We start from the raw sequence: 17,911 nt of genomic DNA on the forward strand, positions 1-17,911 counted from the left end.
TGGAACATTATTGGCTCTCCTGGTGCTCAGGCTTTCAGACTCAGACTGGAACTAAATTATAGACTCTTCTAGGTCTCCAGCTTGGACAACTGCAGATTGTGGCACTTGTCAGTTTCCGTAACTTTGTGAGTCGATTGCTTATAATATCTCTCTCTGTATATAGAGGGATAGATACCTAGATATTTCCCATTGGTTCTGTTTCTGTTAGAATCCAGACTAATACAGATTTTGGTGCCAAGAGTGGTTCCAGAGGAGAAGAATTTTAAAGATGTGTTTTCTGAATTGGTTTTGGTATTTCTGGAATTAGATCTCTAATTTGGTTAGATTTTTTAAAATGGTAGTGATTCTTATTTCCCGTAGTAAAGAGAACACTGATAGTCCATACTGTGATCTGGCAATAGAGATTTGCAAGATATCTCCATTGGACACCGCTGATCAACAACTTACAAAAAGCCAGGAGTTGTTGGGTGCGTGTGTATATGAAACTTTTAAACATATTTTCAAAACTAACGAATATAACAAGGTTGGCTGGTTACTCCTAATGTCTCTGGACAAAGTGCTGAAAGAAAAGGATTAGCACAGGGATTCTAATTTCCAGCTGCAGCAACTCAATAAATGACTTAAAAGCTCCTGTATGTTCCCTGAAGAAGGCCATTATCTCCTATACCCACAGGGCTCAGATTGCTAATAATAATAACAATAATAATCTCATCCTGACTGGCTGAATTACAATGCAAGTTGAACTCCCAGCCTCTTGGGTATCCACAGTTAAAATAAGGGCACTGAATGGGAAAGAATGAGATCCTGTACATTGGAATGGGGACAGGTGGAAAGACGCTGATGAAGCTGGAGGTCTCAAGCTCTTAAATTCTGGTGAGTTCTTTGCCAATGAAAGAGGCTTCCTCAATCTCCAGTGGTAGCCGCATGCATTGACTGAAGAAGCAGTAAGGGGTCTGCCCGGAGGCAGTTGCCAATCAAGACAATCCTGATCCTCCTTAGCATCTACCCCACCACCCCTCTTTGCTCCTAGACCTACTAGACTCAAGTCCCAGCAGCCCTTTAAAAGTGAGGTACAAAGTGTGACCCATGAGAAGACACACAACACTCAAAAAAAAAAAAAGGAAAAAAAAAACCTACTTATACCAGCAGAAATCCAGGGAACATGTGTATAAATGGATATTGAGGTTGTAGAATAGCAGTGGAAGGAACATAAAGTTGGGTAAGTCTGAATGTACTGATACAGGCTCACTAAGTAGAGGTTCTACATTTAATGTTGCAGTTCAGGGAGCTCTGAAGGGCAATAACAGTCTGTCTGGTTAGCTAGCTGGCTGGCTGAAACAGGGACCAAAAGGTGGCCCCCAGCGAGTGAATTAGAAATGCCAGACTTTCCTTGATTTAACATAGACCAAAGGTTTCAAAAGTTTAGGGAGATTGGAATGTTAGAGTGGATTTGTCATTTAAGACCTACTACCCACACTGTCGGGCTCCAGAAGACGTAGCATTCAGCACTACTGTGAGATGGAAGTTTGTGAGAGGAGCCCCAGCATCCCTTGAAAAGCTCTGTGATTGCTCTTCTCTGTGGGCCAGGCCTTACAGTGAAAACTGCAGTCACTAAATTGGGAAACCTAAGTGTAATGGGAGTAATTGGATCCCGGGGTGCAGGGCCCAAGTGTCAACAGTCAACTGTCAAAGGCAAGCTGGTCATGGTTACCGTGATGGAGAGTAGAGTTGAATGGGCAGTCAGAATAGTCTGACTGGTGCAGACCTATGGTCTTGGCTAGTTAGTCATGGTGCTCCTAGAAGTGAAATAGATAGGAAGCCTACTAAGTTCTTACTTGATGTCTATAAGCAGAAGAATCTAGGTCAAGTGAACAAAAGTCTAACCCGAATCATAAAAATGGGGAGTCATGGACCCTCAGTTGATTCCCAGACTTGAACCAGTATACAGACCCACAACCCCTTGAATGAAGGGGAGCCCATGTACCCTCAAGGAAGGACTCCCGTAAACTACCAAAAATTGATGCTGTTAATCTTTCTCCCAGCATTCACCCAAGGGACCTTTGGCCTTTTACCAGGGTAACTGTGCATTGGAGAAAAGGAAATAATCAGACCTTTCTTAAGACTACTAGACACTGATTCTGAACCAGTATTGATTCCAGGAGACCCTAAACATCACTGTAGCACTCCAGTCATATGGAAGCTTATGGAGGTCAGGTCACCAGTGGAATTTAAGCTTAGTTCCCTCTCACAGTGAATCCATTGGATCCTCAAATCCATCCCATGGTTATTTCCCTAGTTTCAGATTGCATAATTGGAATAGACATACTTAGCATCTGGCAGAATATGCACACTGGTTCCCTGACTTGTAGAGTGAGGGCTGTTATGGTGGGAAAGGCCAAATAGAAGAATTGCCTCTATGTAGCAAAATAGCAAATCAAAAGCAATATCACATCCTGGAAGGGTTGCATAGATGAGTGCCACCATCATGATGCAGGGGTAAGGATTCCCATCACACCCCCATGCAACTCTCCTATTTGGCCTGTGCAGAAGACAGATGGATCTTGGAGAATGGCAGTGGATTATTCTCAACTTAAACAATTGCAGCTGCTATACCAGATGTGCATTTATTGCTTGAGCAAATTAATACATCTCCTGGTACCTGATATTCAGCCAGTGATCTGGCAAATGTCTTTTTCTCCCTATCTGTTCATGAGGCCCACTAGAGGCAGTTTGCTTTCAGCTGGCAAGAACAGCAATATACCTTCACTGTCCTACTCAGGGGTCTTTCGGCTCTCCAGTGCTATGTCATAATTTAGTTCTCAGAGATCTTGATCTCCTTTCCCTTCCACAAGACATCACACTGGCCCATTACATTGATGACATTATGCTGATTAGAACTAGTGAGCAAGAGTTGGAAACTATTCTTGACTTATCTGTAGGACACTTGGCATGTCAGAAGATAGGAAATGAATCTGACAATAATTCAGGGCTCTTCTCCCTCGGTGAGATTTGTAGGAGTCTAGTGGTGTGGGGCATGTTGAGATATCCCTTCTAAGGTGAAATATAAGTTGTATCTGGTCCCTCCCACCACCAAAAGGGAGGTGCAATGCCTAGTGGGCATCTTTGGATTTTGGAGGCAACAAGTTCCTCATTTGGGTGTGCTACCCTGGCCCATTTACTGAGTGCCCTGAAAAACTGCTAGTTTTGAGGAGGGCCCAGAGCAAGAGAAGGCTCTGCAACAGGTCCACATTGCTGTGCAGGTTGTTCTGCTGCCTGATTCATATGATCCAACAGACCAGCACTTGCTCTGTCAGTGGCAGATTGGAATATTGTCTGGGGCCTTTTTCTGGCCCCTACAGGTGAAGAGCTGTGCAGACCTTTGGGATTTTGAAGCAACTCCTGCTATCCTCTGCAGATAACTACTCTCCTTCTGAGAGACAGCTCTTGGCCTACTACTGGGCCGTAGCAGAGACTGATGGCTTAACCATTGGCCACAAGTTGCCCTGCAATCTGAGCTGCCCATCATGATCTGGGTGTTATCTGATCCACCAAGCCATAAAGTTGGGTGTGCCTAGTAGCACTCTATTATCAAATTGAAGGGGTATATAAGTGATTAGGCCCAAGCAGGCCCTGAAAGCACAAGTAAGTTATAAGTTACACAAAGAAGTGGCCCAAATGCCTGTGGTCCCCACTCTTTCAACATTGCCTTCTCTCTCCAAGTCTGTACCTGTAGTCTCATGGGGAGTTTCCTATAATCAATTGACAGAGGAAGAAGAGAAGACTCACTCTGGTATACAGGTGGGTTCTGCACAACATGCAGGCATCATCCAAAAGGGAACAGCAGCAGCACTACAATCCCTTTCTGGGACATTTCTGAAAGATAACAGTGAAGGGATATTCTCCCAGTGAGCAGAACCCCAAGCAGTACACCTAAATATCCATTTTTCTTAGGAGGAGAAATGGCCAGACATGCAATTATATACTGATTTATGGGTTGTCACCAGTGGTTTTCCTGGATGGTCAGGAACTTAGAAAGAACATGATTGGAAAATTAGTGACAAGGAAATTTGGGAAAGAAGTATGTGGATAGCTCTCTGAATGTGCAAAAACGTGAAGATATTTGTGTTTCATGTGAATACTCACTAAAGTGTGATCTCAGCAGAGGATTTTAATAATCAAGTGAATAGAATAACCCATCCTGTGGGTACCAGTCACTCTCTTTCCCCAGCCATCCCTATCATCACCCACTGGGCTTATAAGCAAAGTGGCCATAGTCACAGGGGTGAAGCATGGACTTCTACTCACCAGGGCCAACCTGGCTGCAGTCCCTGCTGAGTGCCCAATTTGCCAGCAGCAGAGACCCACCCTGAGTCCCCAGTATGGCACCATCCCTTGGAGTGATCCACCAGCCTCCTGGTGGCAGGTTGATTACCTTGGACCATTTCCATCATGGAAGGAGAAGCATTTTGTTCTTAATGGAATAGACATTACTCTGGATTTGGCTTTGCCTTCCCAGCACACAGTGCTTCCTGCCAGAACCACCGTCTGTGGACTTACAGAATGCCTTATCCACCAGCACAGTATTCTACAAAGCTTTGATTCTAATTAGGGAACTCACTTTGTAGTGCAAAAAAAAAAAAAAAAAAGAAAAAAGAAAAAAAAGGGGGCAGATGGGCCGATGCTCATGAAATTCACTGGTGTTACCATGTTTCCCACCATCCCTAAGCTGCTGGTTTGATACAATAGTGGAATGGCCTTGTGGAGCCTCGGTTGCACTGCCGGCTAGATGGCAATGCCTTGCAGGGCTGAGACAAGGTTATCCAGAAGAATGTATATGCTGTGAGTCAAAATCCAGTAGTATAGTGTTATTTCTCCCATAATCATGATTCACAGGTCCGGGAATCAAAGGGTGGAGCTGGAAGTGGCACTATTACCCCAGCAATCCACTAGCAGAATTTCCCAGAACCATATGCTCTGCTGACCTAGGGTCTTAGTTCCAGAGGGAAGAATGCTTCTAGCAGGAGACAAGCAATGATTCCATGGAACTGGAAGTTGAGAAGGCCACTGGCCACTTTAAATTCTTCATGCCTCTGGATCAACAGGCAAAGAAGGGAGTTACTTTGCTGGCTGGGGTGAAATTGGACGAAATTTGATGGCTACTCCATAATGGAGCTAAGGAAGAGTACATCTGCAATACAGGAGTTCCCTTAGGGCATCTCCTAGTATTGCCACACTCAGTGTTAACATCAGCAGAAAACTACAACACAATTCAGGCAAGACTACTAACGGCCCAGACACTGCAGGAATGAAGGTTTGGGTCACTTAATCAGATAAAGAACCATAACCAGCTGAGTTGCTGGCTGAAGACAAAGGGAATACAGAATGGGTAGGGGGAGAAGGTAGTTAGAAATATCAGCTACAACCATACAACCAGTTACAGAAACAACAACTATAATTGTCACTAGTATTTCTCTTTATTTTGCCATATATACATTTTTATATGTAGATGTATATAGATCAATACATATATGTATAGAGAGCAAATATCTTTGTTTTCCTCCATCTCTTATTCCCTTATCATGTGACATAAGATAGTGACTTATTATTATGATATATTTAAGTATTGTTAATTTTATGTCATAGTATTTAAGTTATGGGATACAGAAGAAGAGTAAACCTCACTCAAGGGCTTTACTTCCTCTTCTGGGGAAGGGGTTAATGCATTTTCAGTTGTACACAGGATAGTCATATCATGTTAGGTAGAATCATGATTTTGTTTTTGTCTTTAGTCGGATATCAAGTATGGTTTAAGGAAATGTGTATGGGTGCCACCTTGACAAAGGGTATACTTGTGATGCTTAATTTTATATGTCAACTGGACTGGGCCATGGGTTGCTCAGATGTTTGGTTACACATTATTCTGGGTGTGTCTCTGACAGTGTTTCTGGATGAGCTTGACATTTGAAATGGTAAACTGAATATATCATATTGCTCTCCCCACTGTATGTGGCCCTCATCTAATCTGTTGGAAGCCTGAATAACACAAAAAAAGCAGAGCAAAAGAAATTCTCTCTCTCTCTCTCTCTCTCTCTCTCTCTCTTTCTCCCTGATTCCTTGAGCTGGGTCATTAGTCTTCTATTACCCTCCGTCTCAGACTTGGACTCATGAGCTCTCCTGGGTCTCCAACTTGCTAACTGCAGATCATGGGACTTCTCAGCCTCCATATAATGCGAGTCAATTCCTTATAATAAATCTCTCTCTCTTTATCTATCTCCCTGGACTTAATTGTGCCTAAAGGAACCAATTCTTTATTTGGAATTCATTTAGGTATGTGATTTTTCTATCTCTGCCAATGAAATCTATTTCAAAGTTCAATTTTTATAAACATAAGACAATTATGAATGCCAAGTAATTGTCCTATATAATAACCTTATATTAAAACATAGAAGTTTTAATATACCTTCATCATCTTAAAAACAATGAAATAGATAGTGGTGTCTGGCCTCAGGTGCCACACTGAATCCTAGCTATGTAGGTATCAAGCCCTGGAATTCCCTGCTTTAGATCCTGTTCTTCCAATAATAGAGAATTAGCAAGTCAGCTTTAAATCAGCAGTGGAAGCCAGCCACCAGTTAATATATGTCAATGGCACTCACAAGTCTCCCCTATATAAAAACCCCTCTGTTATGCCTGTAATCCTAGCACTCTGGGAGGCAGAGGCAGGCGGATAGCTCGAGGTCAGGAGTTCTAAACCAGCCTGAGCAAGAGCGAGACCCCATCTCTACTATAAATAGAAAGAAATTAATTGGCCAACTAATATGTATAGAAAAAATTAGCCGGGCACGGTGGTGCATGCCTGCAGTCCCAGCTACTTAGGAGGCTGAGGCAGGAGGATCGCTTGAGCCCAGGAGTTTGAGGTTGCTGTGAGCTAGGCTGACGCTACAGCACTCACTCTAGCCTGGGCAACAAAGTGAGACTCTGTCTCAAAAAAAAAAAAAAAACCTCCCTGTTTAGGCACCGTGAAAAAATTAGAGGAGAAGATTCAGGAGCCAAGAATTATTCTCTCAAAGGAGAAGACAGAACAAATAATTGAAGATTTAAATATGAATAGAGGCTTATTCCAGCTAGCCATTATAAACAGGTTATCATCCCAAAATTTAGCGGTATAAAACAGCCCTAATTGTGTTATCTCCCATGGTTTTAGTGAGAGGCTCTGGCTCAAGTCTCTCTTTCGAGGTTGCATCAGATGGTGGCTAGAGAGAGGGCAGCCAGGGCAGTCCTGGGCATTGCTCTCTGTCCCTGTAGCCTCGGGCTCTCTCCATGTGGTCTCTTCGTGTGAGCTAACTGGGTGTCCTCACAACATTGCAACATCACAGCAGTCAATTTACTGACACGGCAGCTGAGGGCTCCAGTGCCAGGGCTTCCAGCCAGCAAGATGAAAGTTGCATTACCTACCTGACCTAGTCTCAGAAGTCAGGCAGTGCCACTTCTACATTTTCTTGGTTATAAGCAAGTACAAACCCATCCTGATTTACAGGGATGGGAATTAGGCTTCACCTCTTGATGAGGGAGTAGAAGGGTTTTAAAAGATCATGTAGAACGGGAGATACTGTCGTAGTCATCTTTGGAAACAACAATCTTTCACAAGCTTAAACAAATACAAAACCAGTCATTGCAGCTTTGATCTCAGTGAAATTCAATCTGCCCCAGAGACCCCACTTGATTTGATAGCTCAGCTCTTGCTTGCTATTTCCTCCAGTTCTGCAACCAGAGCCCAGTTCCCTATCAACCCTGATTTTCCTCAGTTAGGTACCATGGAGCCACTTCCACCCAGTGTTTTTTTTTTCCAGCGTCACCATTCTTTTGCCCATCTCCCACATCTTAAAAAAAAAAAAAAATGCTGAGGGAATCTCCCATAGCACTGGGCCCTGGCTATGTCAGATCCCAAATTCCCCAGAGTCTTTTAGTGCTCTGTGAGTTTTAAATTAAGTCTGTAGCTATCATGTATGTGGTGTTCCAGAACAGGGAGATGAGTCTTTAGTTAGGAGGATAGCAGTGATTACCCAGGCCTCACAGGATGGTAGAGGAAGAGGGGAAAGGACATGTCAAAACTCATAAAACTGTACATTTAAAATAGATATATTCATTTTTATGAATAATACCTTAATAAATTTAATTTTCAAAGAGAGAGAGAGAAGAGGCCAGGGTCTTAATTCCTTTGCCTGTAGGAGACTCCTTAGCCTCTGGGCACACTTGTCTACTCCCCCTCTGACAACTGTAAGACAGCGAATTAACCAGATAATTACAAAGTGGAGAGAATGAATCTTCATCTTCCTTGTGTTAACAGCCCTCGTCCAGTGCCTAGATTCACACTTAATAAAAGCTTGTTAAATGAAATTAAGCATTCAGGGGACACTGTGAGACAAGAAAAGGGCCCCCAACCTGATCCTAGAAGGTGTCAGGAAAGGCTAGGTAATACTTTACAATTGTTGTTCTAAACATTCAAGTATGAAAATGCCACTTTAAAATAAAAATGTTTAACACCCTCAAAAGAAAGTAATTTCCAACAGATCAGAATCCATAAAAGAAAAAAAAAAAATAAAAAATAAAAAAAATAAAGAAAGTAATTATACTTCCAGTTACTATTGATTGAGAAAACATGGCTCCAAAAACCATCATTTAACAATGATTTTTTTTAAATTTCTATTTGACTAATCTCACTCATCACACCATCATCTAGATACTTACTTTTTAAAATAGCCCTCCCATTCGTAGATCCCATTAGTCAGTCTAGAGACAATGCTACCATGAACGTGTAGACTTCAGGTAATGACTTTTTGCCCCACTAGTCGAAAACCACTTATCTGTACTTATTTATGGATGTCTTCTCTGGGTTGTAATTTATGCTTCAATATCTGTCCTCTACAGAAATATTTAAATAATTTCTACTAATAGAGACATTAGTAGAAAGACTGTTTAGAATTTAAGGTTACAAAACCAATTTCCAGCTCTACCATGTAAGAGCTCTGATCCCTTGAATAAGTTACTTAAGCACAATAAGCCTCAGTTTTTTCATCTGTGAAAAAGGAAAAGTGATAAATGCTTAATAAAGTGCAGGAGGGAGAAAAATCCCTTTCAAGGTGCATTGGCTACTTTGTCTACACAGACAGTACTATCCTCTATAAATGGTAAATCTCCAAGATTCTTTAAAAGGAAGACCAGCTTTAGCATGTCACCATCTAACAGAGTGCTCCTTTATCTCAGCCCTCTGTTTCTGATCCCTGTCAATTCTGTATCAACAAGTCACACTTGTCCTTTACTCTGGCTTAAATTCCACGAGCCTCTGTTTTAAAATAACTGTTTTGGAAAATTTAGGTAATTCATTCAAATCTATCTTGTTACATTCAAAAATCTAAAAATGGAATAGAATGTCTTATCTCTTTAACTATGGAACTTTATAGTTTTCATCACAGACATATCAGTATATTACGGTATCACAGTGCTGAAGAAAGAATAAAAACTTTCCAATCCCTAGAGTCGTTAATCAATAACCTGCAAGGACAATGACAAAGGTGGCTGGACAAATTGGAAAAGGGGTCCTTTGAGCTCTAATTCTAGGTGCTACTGTCTTTAATAACTCTATAACTTGAACTTCAGAGTTTTACATTTCAGAAGTGAACAGTTTGACACCAACTGCAATACCCTACAAGATGAATATTTACAATGAGAAATGGTTTAATTTCATCTTGATTTCCCCCACTGCAACAATTACAATCAGTAAAAGCATTTTTGTTAATGACCTAGGATATCTACTAGATGAGAATAGCAGCTCATTACTATATAAAAGACATTTCATCTTAGAAGTTCCTTCTTTATAACCATTTAAATCCAAGTTTCTGCCTTTGGGAATTTGATAATGGATGTTCTGTGTCTATTTGGCTTTTTCTTTTTAAATTTAGGAGATTACTTTATTTCCTTTCTAGCCTTGATTTGTTTTGTTGTTTAGTGATTTGCTATTAATATTTAAACATATTCTTAAGAGGCTGCCCCTAATGAGTAACATTTTTTACAAGACAAATTATCCCAAAGTTATTTATTACACATGGAAAAAATGCACAAATTACATAAATTATCTGGAATGATTTTAAAAAACGGAACCTCTAGCCATCTAGTAAATGACAATATTTCTCCCCCTTTAAAGTATTATCAGTGGTTCTCAATCCCCTTTATATTCTTAAAATTATTGAAGACCCCAAAAGAACTCTTTTTTCTGTAAGTTATGTCTATGGAGATTCACCAAATTAGAAATTAAAACTGAGATACTTTTTAAATATATATTTACTTGTTCATTAAAAAATAACAATAAAAACCCCAATGGTGCTTACATAAATAATATATTTATGGAAAATAACTATCTTTTCAGAACAAAGAGATTTTAATGAAAAGAGTGACATTGTTTTGCAGTCTTTGCATTTTGCAAATCTCTTTAACGTCTGGTTTGATAGAAGACAGCTGGATTCTAATATCTGCTTTTGCATTCAATCTGTTTAAATATGTTGTTTTGATTGAAGTTTATGAAGGAATTACAGCCTCCCTCAGATGTGGTTGTCAAGGGAATCATTATTTGAATAGCCTTTTCAGATAATTGTGGGTATTTCTCTGTTATTAAAAAAAACTCAACAAGTGGTAATTTCTTAAAGGTTAGCTGCAGTATGGGATCAGAAACTATATCAGTGAACTTTTTATAGTCTATTACATTAAAATCTATTGATCTATCTTTCACTTTAAGCATACCTTTTAAAAATTCATAATTTTGTAACATCACACATTGGTCATTTAGAAAATACTGGTTTCCTGAGTTGAGCAGATTTTCCAAATGTAACACACAATATCAAAAGATCACATTTCTCATCAGAAAAGTCTTTAAGTATTGGGAAGCTATCAAGTTTATAGTAGCAGATGCAAGTTTTCCGATATTCTAATTTTTCCTTGAATGCTCTACTTTTATCACTGACAACAAATGCTGTTAGCTGCTTTCCTTGAAATGACAGGCTTATTTCATCCATTTTTTAAGAAAATGTCTGTCATATGCCCAAGTCAGAATAACCACAGTTTGGATATCAGTCATCTTTTCAAATATAAATGGTGTTCCATAAGAAAAGCCATTAGTTCAGCTTACAACTTAAAACAGTTGCAAAAGTGCTTTTTCCCATAGATAATCACATTTCAGAAGGCCACAGAACTGCAATATGCACACAGATTATTACAAAGACTCAGGGGTTGAGATTTCATAAAATTAATAATTCATCAAGTTCACTGTTAGGTAAAACTGAATTTTTTTAAACTGCAAATGTATGGATGAGGAATTCAATGAATACTAGCATGGTTTGGTGCCACTGCTTTAATTAGTTCTGAGGCACCCGCCTTTGCTTTTATGCCATCAGAGCAAATGTCAACGCAGTGAAAAAGGCAAATAAAGATGATATTACGATGCAAATAGTTTCCCCCTCACAAACTCTGTGCAAGGGTCTCAGGGATGAGCAGAGAGGTCTGCAGACTAGACTTTGAGAACCGCTGCTCTACATAATGCTCAGTTTAGTCTTAACTTCTGAGTCTGAGGTTTAAAACAAGCCAAAACTTCAGCAGCACAGCTTCATGAAGGTAGAGAAAGGAAGCCAGAACTGGGAGGTTAAAGGGGACGAGAAAATTGGCCCAGCTGACAAACACCTTTCAACAAAGTAAATTCCAGTGTCAGGTGAAATTCCAAGTCAGCCTGGTGGTAAAAGTGGCGGCACACTGTTATTTGAAGTAGGAACCTGTTTATTTTAGAAGGGATCACAGCCACCAGCTAGGGTTTGGAGATTAAGAAGCCGCCCCCTAAAGATGCCATCTGGTAAGAGCTAAGCAGGATATTAAGTCTCCAATTGTAGAAGCTGAAGTCAAACACAAGGTTCATTCCTAGCAGCATAATAGCATATACATAATAGTAAACTGAGGCAGGTACCTGGCTATTATGGATGGAACCAACTGGGGAGGGAGGTTGGCTCAGGGGAGAGAGAAGAGGTTAAACAAATGCAAATCAAACAGTATACAGGTTCCAAAGGCAACTGACCAAGTATATCAGGTCTTAGGTCTACGGTAGTAAGATTAACACCCAACCACGCCAGCTGGCATCAGAGACTATTCAAGACTCATTCCTTGCTGAAATCTTGGTCTTGAAACGAGGAATGGTAGAGTTTGCAGATACAAAGTTTTAACAACTCCATCTGCAAGATCATCAAGAAAGCCACGAAAGACTTGCTTTCCTAAACGAATTCCAATGATTTCATCAGGTGATCTTAACAATCTGACAAATATTTATCATTATTAGAATAGGGATACATAAAAGCAGTGGTTTTCAAGCCAGCATCTTCATGGTCCTGGGACTTAGAGAGGAGGGGCTATCACTGGAGAAAGGCAAGGCAGGCCGGCTTCCGTTCCCTCCACTCCAGTTCAACCAAAGACACTCCATGCCCATCAGTTTAATATATTAAACTTCTCAGTAAGAATTTGCATTTGTATATATATATATATATTACACATAATATATTATGTATGTGACATGATAGAAATATATAATTATATATATTACTTTTAATATTATATAGTATACATTATATAACATTAAATGTACTATATTTAAATTATATTATTATATAATGCAATTATATTAGTATATATTAATAATATAATACATATAAAATATTACATGTAGTAAAAAAAACACAGGTCTAGAGCCTCAAATTAAGCCTTATTTCTTCCTGAACAGTGCAAAACATATGCTAAAAGCATATGTGCAGGGGCCATATAAAAAAGTCATGTACAGGGCCAGTGCCTAAAAAGTCAAGAGATTTATTGAGGTTATAGGGGGAAAAAAGTCAAAAAGAACTTTTGCTTCCAGGTAGGATACACAAGTTGCAGCAGTTCATTGCTCCCACTTCAACAACTAGGAAAAAAATAGATAAATCACAAAAATCTTAATGAAGACATTAAAGAGCTTAAAAATAAAGAGGACTAAATGAACTAAAATTCCAGAGTTGGAAGAGCCCTTTTCGGTAAATAGAAACCATCAGGCTTTTTCTTTCCTGGAGACATTTGGTAGCCTTTTTTATAAGGACCTCAGTCCCATTCATGAGAGGACCCTCCATGGCTTGAGCACTTCTTAATAGTCCTACCTCTTAATACTATATTATATTGGCAGCATCTAAATTTTAGTAAGTATAAACTAGTTGTAAACACAATAAATGTAAACTAAATATAAATATAATAAAAACGATTATATACGTTTGTGTATTTGTGTGTGTGGATATGTATCTATACACCTATCGATCCATACCTGTCTGGACCTGTCTATCTGTTAGACCAGCACCTGACATTAGAAAGAATATTTCGAAGCAGTTACATAGATATAAATAATACTGTTTTTATTTGAATGGCAATGCTTTATTTTTTAAATTAGAAGACGTTCTGATATTTAGTGGGAGAAAACAATCAAATTATTATAATTCACTTTAAAATCAGTTAGTATATCCAGACACAAAATCTCTGGGAGTCTAGAAACTTAGAGGAAAAAATTATGAGAGAGAAAAGTCACAAAAAAATTTAAGAGAAAATGGATATATATTACCATTACCATTATTATTCCTTAAGTTTAGAAATTTATCATGAATTATGCATAGCTTGATCTGTTCATTACATTTTTAAGTTTATTTGAATGTTATCCAGTCCAGCGAATACAACTGGCACAAGTGTTTGCCTGTTTTCTCTGGAAGTGAGCAAAACAGAGTATGTACTCATCTTTACAGGCACAAAAACCTGCCATCATGAGTTGATTATAAAATTGAATGGTACCTCCAGTTATATAGAACTATCTCAGAACAGTTCAAATATTCCTGATTGCAGGATCCCAAAGAAATATGTCAAAAGGCTTCATCATTATGAATAATGATCCATTCACTGAAAAACTGGTGAGATGAGAAGGAAGGACTTCAAAGTCAGTGAGGTAAATATAAACAGCAGATAATCCAGAACCTGTTTATATTTAATATTTCTTTATCTTAGAATTTTTTCTAACAGCTTCAAGTTTTTAAAAATGCTTAGCTTTGGCAAATAATAAAAATGGCTTGTGTCACTCCTGAGCACCTATATCCACAGACACAATGGTAATTGTGGCTGAAAGGACAGCCAACATGGCATTAGAATTTACTGAAGATGGATTGTCTCAAAGAGGCATAGCACAGAGCTGGCTGTCTCCTAATAACATGCGATCAAGCCAAAGTCTTTAAATAAAGCATGTTACAGAAGAAAGAAAAAGTTTTCTGTCTGGGTCTAAGTTATTCCATGCATTTTTTTTCCTGACACTTTATTCTTTGCAGAATGCTTATCAATATTCTGTGTTTCAATAGATACACTTCATGGGTCTTGAAAAAATTCACCAAAGCCTGTGGTAGAGAATAATTAGAATAAAAACAACTAAACTGAACTCCAGTTGTAATCTTCTAAACCTCAAATCACTGGTAAATGTTTCTTCTGTGCATTACTGTTAAAGAGCCGGCAGCCCTCGTTCTATTTCAAATCCCTAAGCGTTGTGAGTCTCCCACATGCCTAGCACTGTGCTAGATTCACTGGTGGGAACAACCAAAGTCCATGACATTTATCCTCTTAGGAAATCAGAATACGCACGCGTACCTGCAGTAGAGAACAAAATAAGACCATAAAGTGTTAAGACATAATAATTATGATAAAGAGGGAGCTGCATTTTACGTGAATCTCAAAGGAAGGACAGAATTTTGATAAGTGAAGATTGAGGAAAGGGCATTTGCTTTTCCAGTTTTTTTCCATTTCGTCACCTTCCGAAGGTGGAAATGAGAAAACCATTATTTGGGGTCAGCAAGAAGACTGGCCCATCTGCAAAAGTGATTGCTGTGGGGAGTAAAGCAATTGGGAGGTACATCAGTAATTGTTGGGTGCCTATTTTGGCACGGCAGTGTCATCAGGAGACATAGATGTGTGTGTGGAGGTAGACAGAATTGTGTAATAGAGATTCTTGCTTAAGCCTTGCCACAGCTGCCTGTAGCAAATTGGTATCACCTCCATGTTGCAGATAAGAAACCATAACTTGCCTGAAGCCACGCAGCTAATAAGTGGTCCTTTTAACTATAAAACTGCCTGTGTTACATAAGGCATAGGACAGGCACAGAAAGCAAAACCAGACTGAGCCTTAGAAATTACAGTTTATCTCGGTCACTCTCCCAGGCCACTGGGCAAGCAGAACAGAACTGGGAGCCCCAGCCCCCTCTGCGAGGCTCTGGGACGCCCCTTCCTCTCCTGCAGAACCACGTGCACTGGCGGTGGGGTCCAGAGCAGTTCCCACGCTCCTGATTCCGGGTGCCTTGGTTTACAGAAGCCAGCCAGAGATTAGCGTTTAGCCACAGATTGCTTTCCGAGGCAGCGTAATAAAGAGCTGAGTTCTAATAACTATATGAACAAACTGGAATCTTGCATTAATCCATTCTACAGAAGAAAAAGCCTCATAGCATCTGGTGGCCGCAAACATTTGGCTTAATCTCCTCATGGACCTGTTATCTCCTTTGCCTAACAGCTGCTGGTAATAATTGACTAGAATTTTCTTGGCAAATACAGAATCTGAGTACATTATGTCTAACTACACCACCATGTTACCACCTAGTGGTTAAATATAAACTAACTTTCCATACTAATGTTGTAAGGGAATAAGGAAATATATCCCTGATGTTGTTTCCACTACATCATTTTTTAAATTAAGATCATATCAGAATTTTCTCTATGTGGTGCTCAGAAAACACCCCAGTCTGAGCTCTATGAAGCAGGGGTGTATCTATAGGCATGTAACAAATTTTTGTTGAATGAGCCAAATGAGCCTTCATTTTTTCTTCTCGGAACTTGCTTTTCTCTGAACCAGCTTTAAAAGAGGTAGCTTCTCATATACGTAAAATATTAAATAGTAGCGGGCATAAGTCCCCTAAGTATATCCTCAGGGATTATAGAGCTACCAGGTGAACACTGCTGTAGCTGATGATTTTATCATAAAGATGCTGGCAACTGCTTAGTTAACTATGTCCCTTTGCACTCGGATGTCAAGTGTGACTTGACACGGTTAGCAAAAATTATAGAGATTAAAATTACTCTTTGAATGTATCAATAATTTGAAATATAAAATAATCCAAATAAATAAGTTTGTATGAAAAGAAATTCCAGTTTTTTATTCTACTGCTGCGCTTTGTAAAATCCGGGATATTTAAAAAGTTAAATCCCGAGTAGAATAAAGGAATCAAGAAAAAAGCAAGCAAGTGCAAAGGGATATTGAAGAATTAAGGTGCTACTGGCACAGTGCTAAAAGATTTAAGGGAAATATAATTCCTGGTTCCTAATTTCAAACTTTATCAGGAGGATGAAATATACCTAAATGAAAGAATAGCATAAAAACTTTATATAAGCAGAAAGTGGTGAGTGGTATAGACAGTGGGTATTATAGGAAGAGGTGATGTTGGGAGGAAAGATGAAAAAGCTTCAGGAAAATGGCAGATTGTACTGTTGCTCCCAGTTGTCTGCTCCTGCCTGGGAAAAGCATCATCCAGCCCTTCCCCCAACCTCCTTGTGGTGAAACAAACTTCCACTTGCTGTCAGGTTTTGCTAGGTGACTTGCTTTGAATAGTAGAATGTGAGTGGAGTGTACATATATGGTGACCAACCAGAAATTCTAAATGCACACATATGGTTCTTTTGGCCTCTTCCATTCCTGCCCCTTGTCATAAAAAAAAAATGTCCTAAATATGCCACAAAAGCTGCCCTTAAGTAGCTAGGAATGATCAAATCCACTGAGTCATATGATTAACAGCACCACAGCAAATCACTGTATAATGGAAATAAAATATTGGGATCTGGCCTGAGCAGGTCAAGAAAGCACAAATAAGTTGCATGGTCCAGACCTCGTGTCACCTGTCCGTAATGCATGAACATCTTTCCTCTAACTCACCTCATGGGGTCCCTACCACTAGCTGATGGAGGAAGAAAATCTCAGTCCTGGTTCCCAGATGGATTGCCTTGGTGTGTTAGTACAAGCTGAAGGTGGATGATCTGGAAGGACAGTGGGGAAGTGAAATCCTCCCAGTGGGCAGGACTGTCCCAAGCAGAGCACTTGATTATTTACTTACGGAGGGAGAAATGGGGTCTACTAGGACTCCTGTGCAATGAACAATGGATTAACTGGTTGATGAGGGTGCTGGAAGAGGAAGATTGGAAGATTAGAGACAGGGAAGAGGCATGCAAATGGACTTATTGGAGTGAGTACAGAGTGGGTAAATCTATGTGTCTCACATTAATGGCCAGGAGAGAGGAGTCCCTCAATAACCTGGCAAGAGATCCTCTCTCCTTGGCAAGGCTCTTTGCTCAGCCACCCCTTTGCTCATGCAATGGATCCATGGCGGCCATGGTGGCAACAATAGGTTCCATGCATAGTCCCAGCAGCTTGGGCTCCCTCTCACTGAATCTGTCTAGCTACTGCCACTGCTGAATGCTCAGCGTGCCAGCAGCACAGCCCACACTGAGCTTTGATACGGCACAGTTCCTTGAGGACGCTAGCCAGCTACGCGGTGCCAAGTTGATTCCATCAGACCTCTTGCACCATAGACGAGGTGGCAATTTGTCCTTACTAAACTGAAACCCATTCTGGGCGAGGTCTGCTTTCCTTGCCCACACTGCCTCTCCCAGGGTTTACGCAATTCCTGATTTACCAACACGGGGTCCTGCATAGCGTCACTACAGACCAAGGGAGTCTACCTCCCCACTGTCCACCTGCATGACTTCACACGAGCTAAACCACTCTCTCTAAGCC

This window comes from Microcebus murinus, chromosome 2 (assembly GCF_040939455.1).
Source record: "Microcebus murinus isolate Inina chromosome 2, M.murinus_Inina_mat1.0, whole genome shotgun sequence".
Lineage (NCBI taxonomy): Eukaryota > Metazoa > Chordata > Mammalia > Primates > Cheirogaleidae > Microcebus > Microcebus murinus.